Source organism: Pleurodeles waltl, chromosome 7, assembly GCF_031143425.1.
Source record: "Pleurodeles waltl isolate 20211129_DDA chromosome 7, aPleWal1.hap1.20221129, whole genome shotgun sequence".
Taxonomy (NCBI): domain Eukaryota; kingdom Metazoa; phylum Chordata; class Amphibia; order Caudata; family Salamandridae; genus Pleurodeles; species Pleurodeles waltl.
Window position 1 is genome coordinate 1,534,242,256 of NC_090446.1, and position 10,083 is coordinate 1,534,252,338.

The 10,083-nt window shown below is 47.9% G+C and overlaps 1 protein-coding gene across 1 annotated transcript in view; it reads right to left on the minus strand.

The window, feature by feature from the left end:
• The window catches only part of LOC138246663 (cornifelin homolog A-like), a 56,141-nt gene extending 46,587 nt beyond the window's left edge, over positions 1-9,554 (minus strand). The window contains exon 1 of the mRNA XM_069201406.1: positions 9,455-9,554. The gene's annotated coding sequence lies outside the window, so the exon portion shown is untranslated. The remainder of the gene's footprint in view (positions 1-9,454) is intronic.
• Between the last annotated feature and the right edge of the window lie 529 nt (positions 9,555-10,083).

Below are 10,083 nucleotides of genomic sequence, written 5' to 3' on the forward strand. Positions count from 1 at the left end.
GGAATGCAGTAGCACAGCGTAGAGAGGTGAAGAAAGAGTGCAGTGGCATAGAGTGCAGTGCGATAGAGTAGAGTGGTGCAAAGTAGATTAAAATGGCATAACATGCAGTGGCATATGGTGCTGTGGCATAGACTACAGTGCAGCAAATTATAGTAAAATGCTGTAACATGCATTGAGGTAGAGTGTATTGGCATAGCGTAGACTGTAGAGTACAGTGGTGCAGAGGAAAGTGGCCTACAGTGCTGTGGCTTCGAGTAGAGTGATTTGGTCTAAGGTGCATTGGTGTAAAGTGCAGTGGTGCAGGGACATAGAGGGCAGTAGTGCAGAGTAGAGTGCCGTCGGGTGAAGTGGCATAAAGTGCAGTGACATAGAGGGCAGTGGTGTAGAGTGAGCAGTGGTATAGAGCAGTGTAAGATGAAGTGGCATAGAGTGGTGCAGAGTAGAGTGATGTACAGTGCATTGTCGTAGAATAGATTGGTGCAGGGAAGATAAGAGTGGTGCAGAGTGCAGTGGCATAGATTGATGCAGAGTAGAGTGCACTGATGAAGAGTGCAGTGAAATAGAGTAGAGTGGTGTAGAGTAGAGTGGTGTAGGGAGCAGTGGCATAGAGTACAGTGCAGTGGCACAGAGTGCAGTACCATAGAGTGCAGTGGTGTAGAGCAGAGTAGCGTAGAGTGCAGTGGCGTAGAGTACAGTAGCGTTGAATAAAGTTCTGTACAGTTAAGTGCAGTGGTGTAGAGTGTAGTGGTATAGAGTGCACTAGCATTGAGTAAAGTCATGTAGAGTTGAGTGCAGTGGCGTACAATGCAGTGGCACAGGGTACAGTGTTGTAGAGTCGAAAATTGTGCAGTGGTGTAGAGTAGAGTGCAGTGGCATAAAGTGCATTAGCGTTGAGTAAAGTCATGTAGAGTTGAGTGCAGTGGCGTAGAGTACAGTGCAGTTGCACAGAGTGCATTGTTGTAGGGTAAAGAGGTGAAGAGTAGAGTGGAGTGCAGTGGTGTAGAGTAGAGTGCAGTGGCATAAAATGCATTAGCGTTGAGTAAAGTCATGTAGAGTTGAGTGCAGTAGCGTAAAGTACAGTGCAGTTGCACAGAGTGCATTGTTGTAGAGTAAAGAGGTGTAGAGTAGAGTGGAGTGCAGTGGTGTAGAGTAGAGTGCAGTGGCATAGAGTAAAGTGCAGTGGCGTAGAGTGCAGTAGAGTTGAATAAAGTCATGTAGATTTGAGTGCAGTGGTGTAGTGTGTAGTGGCATAGAATGCAGTAGCACTGAGTAAAGTCATGTAGAGTTGAGTGCAGTGGCGTAGAGTACAGTGCAGTTGCACAGAGTGCATTGTTGTAGGGTAAAGAGGTGAAGAGTAGAGTGGAGTGCAGTGGTGTAGAGTAGAGTGCAGTGGCATAAAATGCATTAGCGTTGAGTAAAGTCATGTAGAGTTGAGTGCAGTGGCGTAAAGTACAGTGCAGTTGCACAGAGTGCATTGTTGTAGAGTAAAGAGGTGTAGAGTACAGTGGAGTGCAGTGGTGTAGAGTAGAGTGCAGTGGCATAGATTAAAGTGCAGTGGCATAGAGTGCAGTAGAGTTGAATAAAGTCATGTAGATTTGAGTGCAGTGGTGTAGTGTGTAGTGGCATAGAATGCAGTAGCACTGAGTAAAGTCATGTAGAGTTGAGTGCAGTGGCGTAGAGTAAAGTGCAGTGGCGTAGAGTGCAATAGCATTGAGGAAAGTGGTGTAGAGTTGAGTGCAGTGGCGTAGAGTAAAGTGCAGTGGCGTAGAGTGCAGTAGCATTGAGTAAAGTGGTGTAGAGTTGAGTGCAGTGGCGTAAAGTACAGTGCAGTTGCACAGAGTGCATTGTTGTAGAGTAAAGAGGTGTAGAGTAGAGTGGAGTGCAGTGGTGTAGAGTAGAGTGCAGTGGCATAGATTAAAGTGCAGTGGCATAGAGTGCAGTAGAGTTGAATAAAGTCATGTAGATTTGAGTGCAGTGGTGTAGTGTGTAGTGGCATAGAATGCAGTAGCACTGAGTAAAGTCATGTAGAGTTGAGTGCAGTGGCGTAGAGTAAAGTGCAGTGGCGTAGAGTGCAATAGCATTGAGTAAAGTGGTGTAGAGTTGAGTGCAGTGGCGTAGAGTAAAGTGCAGTGGCGTAGAGTGCAATAGCATTGAGTAAAGTCATGTAGAGTTGAGTGCAGTGGCGTAGAGTAAAGTGCAGTGGCGTAGAGTGCAGTAGCATTGAGTAAAGTGGTGTAGAGTTGAGTGCAGTGGCGTAGAGTAGAGTGCAGTGGCGTAGAGTGCAATAGCATTGAGTAAAGTGGTGTAGAGTTGAGTGCAGTGGCGTAGAGTAAAGTGCAGTGGCGTAGAGTGCAATAGCATTGAGTAAAGTGGTGTAGAGTTGAGTGCAGTGGCGTAGAGTAGAGTGCAGTGGCGTAGAGTGCAGTAGCATTGAGTAAAGTCATGTAGAGTTGAGTGCAGTGGCGTAGAGTAAAGTGCAGTGGCGTAGAGTGCAGTAGCATTGAGTAAAGTGGTGTAGAGTTGAGTGCAGTGGCGTAGAGTAGAGTGCAGTGGCGTAGAGTGCAGTAGCATTGAGTAAAGTCATGTAGAGTTGAGTGCAGTGGCGTAAAGTACAGTGCAGTTGCACAGAGTGCATTGTTGTAGAGTAAAGAGGTGTAGAGTAGAGTGGAGTGCAGTGGTGTAGAGTAGAGTGCAGTGGCATAGATTAAAGTGCAGTGGCATAGAGTGCAGTAGAGTTGAATAAAGTCATGTAGATTTGAGTGCAGTGGTGTAGTGTGTAGTGGCATAGAATGCAGTAGCACTGAGTAAAGTCATGTAGAGTTGAGTGCAGTGGCGTAGAGTAAAGTGCAGTGGCGTAGAGTGCAGTAGCATTGAGTAAAGTGGTGTAGAGTTGAGTGCAGTGGCGTAGAGTAGAGTGCAGTGGCGTAGAGTGCAGTAGCATTGAGTAAAGTGGTGTAGAGTTGAGTGCAGTGGCGTAGAGTAGAGTGCAGTGGCGTAGAGTGCAATAGCATTGAGTAAAGTGGTGTAGAGTTGAGTGCAGTGGCGTAGAGTAAAGTGCAGTGGCGTAGAGTGCAGTAGCATTGAGTAAAGTGGTGTAGAGTTGAGTGCAGTGGCGTAGAGTAGAGTGCAGTGGCGTAGAGTGCAGTAGCATTGAGTAAAGTGGTGTAGAGTTGAGTGCAGTGGCGTAGAGTAAAGTGCAGTGGCGTAGAGTGCAGTAGCATTGAGTAAAGTGGTGTAGAGTTGAGTGCAGTGGCGTAGAGTAGAGTGCAGTGGCGTAGAGTGCAGTAGCATTGAGTAAAGTGGTGTAGAGTTGAGTGCAGTGGCGTAGAGTAGAGTGCAGTGGCGTAGAGTGCAGTAGCATTGAGTAAAGTGGTGTAGAGTTGAGTGCAGTGGCGTAGAGTAGAGTGCAGTGGCGTAGAGTAAAGTGCAGTGGCGTAGAGTGCAGTAGCATTGAGTAAAGTGGTGTAGAGTTGAGTGCAGTGGCGTAGAGTAGAGTGCAGTGGCGTAGAGTGCAGTAGCATTGAGTAAAGTGGTGTAGAGTTGAGTGCAGTGACGTAGAGTAGAGTGCAGTGGCGTAGAGTGCAATAGCATTGAGTAAAGTGGTGTAGAGTTGAGTGCAGTGGCGTAGAGTAAAGTGCAGTGGCGTAGAGTGCAGTAGCATTGAGTAAAGTGGTGTAGAGTTGAGTGCAGTGGCGTAGAGTAGAGTGCAGTGGCGTAGAGTGCAGTAGCATTGAGTAAAGTGGTGTAGAGTTGAGTGCAGTGGCGTAGAGTAGAGTGCAGTGGCGTAGAGTGCAATAGCATTGAGTAAAGTGGTGTAGAGTTGAGTGCAGTGGCGTAGAGTAAAGTGCAGTGGCGTAGAGTGCAGTAGCATTGAGTAAAGTGGTGTAGAGTTGAGTGCAGTGGCGTAGAGTAGAGTGCAGTGGCGTAGAGTGCAGTAGCATTGAGTAAAGTGGTGTAGAGTTGAGTGCAGTGGCGTAGAGTAGAGTGCAGTGGCGTAGAGTGCAATAGCATTGAGTAAAGTGGTGTAGAGTTGAGTGCAGTGGCGTAGAGTAAAGTGCAGTGGCGTAGAGTGCAGTAGCATTGAGTAAAGTGGTGTAGAGTTGAGTGCAGTGGCGTAGAGTAGAGTGCAGTGGCGTAGAGTGCAGTAGCATTGAGTAAAGTGGTGTAGAGTTGAGTGCAGTGGCGTAGAGTAGAGTGCAGTGGCGTAGAGTGCAATAGCATTGAGTAAAGTGGTTTAGAGTTGAGTGCAGTGGCGTAGAGTAAAGTGCAGTGGCGTCGAGTGCAGTAGCATTGAGTAAAGTGGTGTAGAGTTGAGTGCAGTGGCGTAGAGTAGAGTGCAGTGGCGTAGAGTGCAGTAGCATTGAGTAAAGTGGTGTAGAGTTGAGTGCAGTGGCGTAGAGTAGAGTGCAGTGGCGTAGAGTGCAATAGCATTGAGTAAAGTGGTGTAGAGTTGAGTGCAGTGGCGTAGAGTGCAGTAGCATTGAGTAAAGTGGTGTAGAGTTGAGTGCAGTGGCGTAGAGTAGAGTGCAGTGGCGTAGAGTGCAGTAGCATTGAGTAAAGTGGTGTAGAGTTGAGTGCAGTGACGTAGAGTAGAGTGCAGTGGCGTAGAGTGCAATAGCATTGAGTAAAGTGGTGTAGAGTTGAGTGCAGTGGCGTAGAGTAAAGTGCAGTGGCGTAGAGTGCAGTAGCATTGAGTAAAGTGGTGTAGAGTTGAGTGCAGTGGCGTAGAGTAGAGTGCAGTGGCGTAGAGTGCAGTAGCATTGAGTAAAGTGGTGTAGAGTTGAGTGCAGTGGCGTAGAGTAGAGTGCAGTGGCGTAGAGTGCAATAGCATTGAGTAAAGTGGTGTAGAGTTGAGTGCAGTGGCGTAGAGTAAAGTGCAGTGGCGTAGAGTGCAGTAGCATTGAGTAAAGTGGTGTAGAGTTGAGTGCAGTGGCGTAGAGTAGAGTGCAGTGGCGTAGAGTGCAGTAGCATTGAGTAAAGTGGTGTAGAGTTGAGTGCAGTGGCGTAGAGTAGAGTGCAGTGGCGTAGAGTGCAATAGCATTGAGTAAAGTGGTGTAGAGTTGAGTGCAGTGGCGTAGAGTAAAGTGCAGTGGCGTAGAGTGCAGTAGCATTGAGTAAAGTGGTGTAGAGTTGAGTGCAGTGGCGTAGAGTAGAGTGCAGTGGCGTAGAGTGCAGTAGCATTGAGTAAAGTGGTGTAGAGTTGAGTGCAGTGACGTAGAGTAGAGTGCAGTGGCGTAGAGTGCAATAGCATTGAGTAAAGTGGTGTAGAGTAGAGTGCAGTGGCGTAGAGTGCAATAGCATTGAGTAAAGTGGTGTAGAGTTGAGTGCAGTGGCGTAGAGTAAAGTGCAGTGGCGTAGAGTGCAGTAGCATTGAGTAAAGTGGTGTAGAGTTGAGTGCAGTGGCGTAGAGTAGAGTGCAGTGGCGTAGAGTGCAGTAGCATTGAGTAAAGTGGTGTAGAGTTGAGTGCAGTGACGTAGAGTAGAGTGCAGTGGCGTAGAGTGCAATAGCATTGAGTAAAGTGGTGTAGAGTAGAGTGCAGTGGCGTAGAGTGCAATAGCATTGAGTAAAGTGGTGTAGAGTTGAGTGCAGTGGCGTAGAGTAAAGTGCAGTGGCGTAGAGTGCAGTAGCATTGAGTAAAGTGGTGTAGAGTTGAGTGCAGTGGCGTAGAGTAGAGTGCAGTGGCGTAGAGTGCAGTAGCATTGAGTAAAGTGGTGTAGAGTTGAGTGCAGTGGCGTAGAGTAAAGTGCAGTGGCGTAGAGTGCAGTAGCATTGAGTAAAGTGGTGTAGAGTTGAGTGCAGTGGCGTAGAGTAGAGTGCAGTGGCGTAGAGTGCAGTAGCATTGAGTAAAGTGGTGTAGAGTTGAGTGCAGTGGCGTAGAGTAGAGTGCAGTGGCGTAGAGTGCAGTAGCATTGAGTAAAGTGGTGTAGAGTTGAGTGCAGTGGCGTAGAGTAGAGTGCAGTGGCGTAGAGTGCAGTAGCATTGAGTAAAGTGGTGTAGAGTTGAGTGCAGTGACGTAGAGTAGAGTGCAGTGGCGTAGAGTGCAATAGCATTGAGTAAAGTGGTGTAGAGTTGAGTGCAGTGGCGTAGAGTAAAGTGCAGTGGCGTAGAGTGCAGTAGCATTGAGTAAAGTGGTGTAGAGTTGAGTGCAGTGGCGTAGAGTAGAGTGCAGTGGCGTAGAGTGCAGTAGCATTGAGTAAAGTGGTGTAGAGTTGAGTGCAGTGACGTAGAGTAGAGTGCAGTGGCGTAGAGTGCAATAGCATTGAGTAAAGTGGTGTAGAGTAGAGTGCAGTGGCGTAGAGTGCAATAGCATTGAGTAAAGTGGTGTAGAGTTGAGTGCAGTGGCGTAGAGTAAAGTGCAGTGGCGTAGAGTGCAGTAGCATTGAGTAAAGTGGTGTAGAGTTGAGTGCAGTGGCGTAGAGTAGAGTGCAGTGGCGTAGAGTGCAGTAGCATTGAGTAAAGTGGTGTAGAGTTGAGTGCAGTGACGTAGAGTAGAGTGCAGTGGCGTAGAGTGCAATAGCATTGAGTAAAGTGGTGTAGAGTAGAGTGCAGTGGCGTAGAGTGCAATAGCATTGAGTAAAGTGGTGTAGAGTTGAGTGCAGTGGCGTAGAGTAAAGTGCAGTGGCGTAGAGTGCAGTAGCATTGAGTAAAGTGGTGTAGAGTTGAGTGCAGTGGCGTAGAGTAGAGTGCAGTGGCGTAGAGTGCAGTAGCATTGAGTAAAGTGGTGTAGTGTTGAGTGCAGTGGCGTAGAGTAAAGTGCAGTGGCGTAGAGTGCAGTAGCATTGAGTAAAGTGGTGTAGAGTTGAGTGCAGTGGCGTAGAGTAGAGTGCAGTGGCGTAGAGTGCAGTAGCATTGAGTAAAGTGGTGTAGAGTTGAGTGCAGTGGCGTAGAGTAGAGTGCAGTGGCGTAGAGTGCAGTAGCATTGAGTAAAGTGGTGTAGAGTTGAGTGCAGTGGCGTAGAGTAGAGTGCAGTGGCGTAGAGTGCAGTAGCATTGAGTAAAGTGGTGTAGAGTTGAGTGCAGTGACGTAGAGTAGAGTGCAGTGGCGTAGAGTGCAATAGCATTGAGTAAAGTGGTGTAGAGTTGAGTGCAGTGGCGTAGAGTAAAGTGCAGTGGCGTAGAGTGCAATAGCATTGAGTAAAGTGGTGTAGAGTTGAGTGCAGTGGCGTAGAGTAAAGTGCAGTGGCGTAGAGTGCAATAGCATTGAGTAAAGTGGTGTAGAGTTGAGTGCAGTGACGTAGAGTAAAGTGCAGTGGCGTAGAGTGCAGTAGAGTTGAATAAAGTCATGTAGATTTGAGTGCAGTGGTGTAGTGTGTAGTGGCATAGAATGCAGTAGCATTGAGTAAAGTGGTGTAGAGTTGAGTGCAGTGGCGTAGAGTAAAGTGCAGTGGCGTAGAGTGCAATAGCATTGAGTAAAGTGGTGTAGAGTTGAGTGCAGTGGCGTAGAGTAGAGTGCAGTGGCGTAGAGTGCAATAGCATTGAGTAAAGTGGTGTAGAGTTGAGTGCAGTGGCGTAGAGTAAAGTGCAGTGGCGTAGAGTGCAATAGCATTGAGTAAAGTGGTGTAGAGTTGAGTGCAGTGGCGTAGAGTAAAGTGCAGTGGCGTAGAGTGCAATAGCATTGAGTAAAGTGGTGTAGAGTTGAGTGCAGTGACGTAGAGTAAAGTGCAGTGGCGTAGAGTGCAGTAGAGTTGAATAAAGTCATGTAGATTTGAGTGCAGTGGTGTAGTGTGTAGTGGCATAGAATGCAGTAGCATTGAGTAAAGTGGTGTAGAGTTGAGTGCAGTGGCGTAGAGTAGAGTGCAGTGGCGTAGAGTGCAGTAGCATTGAGTAAAGTGGTGTAGAGTTGAGTGCAGTGGCGTAGAGTAAAGTGCAGTGGCGTAGAGTGCAATAGCATTGAGTAAAGTGGTGTAGAGTTGAGTGCAGTGGCGTAGAGTAGAGTAGCACTGAGTAAAGTGGTGTAGAGTTGAGTGCAGTGGCGTAGAGTAGAGTGCAGTGGCGTACAGTGCATTAGCCGTGAGCCAGGTATAATGTATGCAAAGGGGGCGTTCCTCCGTTGGGGGTCCAAGACATGGCACCAGGAAATCTAAGAGATTTCCTTGTGCCATTTTTTCAGCACTTTAAACGCCCGCGCGGGGGTTAAACGGAGGCTTCCATTGCTGACAATGGGCCTCTGGGTGCTTTGCAGAGTGAGCGTCAGAATTGTTGACGCTAATCCTGCAAAGCACCAGACTAGCGTCACAAATTGAGACACTAGTCCCCTAACTACCGCCACGGTCGCCATATTTTGAATACGGCGCACACCTGGTGGTGTTACCGGGGCACAAGAAAAGTGTAGGTTGTGTAATGGAACTGGTGTTAATGTAAAGCGCTCCAATGCCTTTGTGCCTTAAAAAGCAAAGACAGACGCCCACGTAGTACATGATTGGTACAAAGGAAAACCCTGGAACCTGGATAAATCACAGGTCCCCCATTCAAATTGTGTGACCTTAGGCAAATATTTTAGATCACCAAAACTCCTCGTCGGTGATGTCATATTAAAGCATTTTCAGCTAGGTACGTTCAGCATACTCCAACCGCTAACACCTGTTGTGTTTGATTTAATACACTATAATGTTTGTCTAACTGGCTTGCCTTTTCGTGCAGTACAACTATCACTGCTAATAAAGTATTACTTTTCATAAGCACTCCTCTGTGCAGTGCCATCATGTGACGTATTCATATAGAAGCTTCCACGTGTTAAAGAAATGTAGTTTTTTAATTTTTAAGAGAGCTTATATTTTATGTAAGATTAACACAGCAAACATTTGTTGGGCTCGGCTCGTCCACGGAGTCTAAGAGCCGAGCCAGACCCTCGGCTCTGGCTCGGCTCTGGCTCGGCTCTTCCTGTTCACTTTTTGGCCCCCCCTCTACTAAAAACTGCAGAAATACAGACAGATGCTCATTTAGTGGGTGATTTTCACAAAGTGAAACCTAATACCTGGTTACATCGTAGTTTACCGCTTAACCTGTGTGATCTTGGGCAAATATTTTAATTCACCAAAACTCCCTTTTCTCCATTATTGCTCAATAAAAGCCTTTCTAGTATGGGAGGCCGGAATACGAGTGATATAAAACCAATGGTGTTTGGATTGATAGTCAATAAAGCTGCTTCTACAATAATCTGAATAATGCAGGATCTACATAGAAACTGTCCTGGCTCTTACTTCGCTAATGTTCATGGTTTAAAGCTCTCACTTTTTACAAATACTTCTCAGCAGCGCTATAATATGACTTATTCACGTCAAAGCTTCTCCACGCCAAGCACTTTCCTGAATGTTACAGAGGCTTTGTCATGCTGTACGTTTTATTTGTTACACGACTCACGCAGTTCACGTGCTCAGGGCTCGGCTCGGGCCCGGCTCGGGCCCGGCTCTGAGATCCGAGCCGGCCCTCCCCGTTGACTTGTGCGCGCGCTCACCTGGATGCTGTGCCTGTGCTGTGGAAGATGCTCTTGTCCCAGCTGCGCAGAGGCGGGGATGGCGCTCGCTGTCCTGCAGGGGGCGCAGCTCCCTTCCTCCTCTTCTCCTGGCTGCTGCGCAGGGGAGCCCTCGGAGGGACTTTATATGGCCCCAGCCAGGCGCCGACGCCCACAGAGGGCCCCAGGCCCCGTCCCTTGGCTGGACTGGGGCCAAGAACCCCTCTCGCCTGGAGGTGACAGGCTTGACGAGTCTGCTGCTTTCTCTTTCTGGTTTCACTATCGCTTATGATAGGTGCGCTCTGTCTAACCCTGACTGTTCGAAGACAAGAAGGTGGCCCTGGGTACTTAGAGGCATATTTAAGACCCACGCGCCACCCTAGTGCCAACATAGCATCACTTTTTTTATGCTAAGGCGGCACTAAAATGGCTTTCCCCCGTACCATATTTACAAAGTGGCCCAACGCACGCATTGTGCTACTTTGTGAACCCTTGTGCCACATTATGATTGTACCCGGCGTAATGTATGCAAGCGGCGTTCCCCCGATCGGAGGCCGCAAAAATGGCGCAGTGATATTGAACAGATTTCACTGCACCCTTTTTGGCGTCATTTTGAACACCTGCTCCGGGTA